The sequence below is a fragment of the Fulmarus glacialis genome, unplaced genomic scaffold (genome assembly GCF_000690835.1).
Source record: "Fulmarus glacialis isolate BGI_N327 unplaced genomic scaffold, ASM69083v1 scaffold21335, whole genome shotgun sequence".
Taxonomy (NCBI): Eukaryota; Metazoa; Chordata; class Aves; order Procellariiformes; family Procellariidae; genus Fulmarus; species Fulmarus glacialis.
In genome coordinates this window covers 5,477-6,193 of record NW_009215226.1, presented here as the reverse complement: position 1 = coordinate 6,193, position 717 = coordinate 5,477, and positions in this window count along the sequence as shown.

The window sequence follows — 717 nt, the reverse complement described above, 5'->3', positions numbered from 1 at the left end:
TTGGTGAAGCCGAAGGAGAAAGGAGAAGACAATTGGGTGGTGGACCGCCATCCCCACATCAACGGGGAAGCGGAGGGCAAGGCCCGGCGACGGCGGTGGGTGCCCAGGGTGGGTTTCTCCCCCGGGGGGTCCCCGACGGAGCCCCCCATAACCCAACCCAAGGGGGGCAAGATGCGCTTGCCCACTGTTGAGCTCTCCCCCGGGGACCCCGAATTCAACCAGCGGCCGGTGATGACGGAAGTCACCCCATGCTTCAATTTGGGGGGGTTCGGGGGTGAGGGGACCCCTAAATTTCAGCTGCCTAAGCTGGCGCTGAGCCCCCAACCCTGCGGTGAGCGGTGAACCCCCCCCCCAAGCCCCCCCCAAGCATGTGGGTCTTCGGGGACCCCCTGAAACAGTGATGGGGTGGTGGAGCATCACTTGCTCCACCAGACCCTCTTTAACCCCCTTACCCCCAAAAAAATTCCTAATCTGGCTTTTTTTGGGGGGTGTTTGAAGCTTTTTTGCCCATTTTCCAGATGTTAGTATTAACCGGGGAGGGGGGAGACGGCGGCATCAACCCCCCTGGCCCCTTGCTCTCGGCTTGGCTGGAATAAATGTTAACCCCCAAAAAAGCCCTGAGCATGTCTATGGGGTCTGGGGATGGGTTTGGGGGGACCAGGGATGGGTTTTCTGGAGCTGGAAATGGGTTTTGGGGGGCTGGGATGGGCTTTAGGG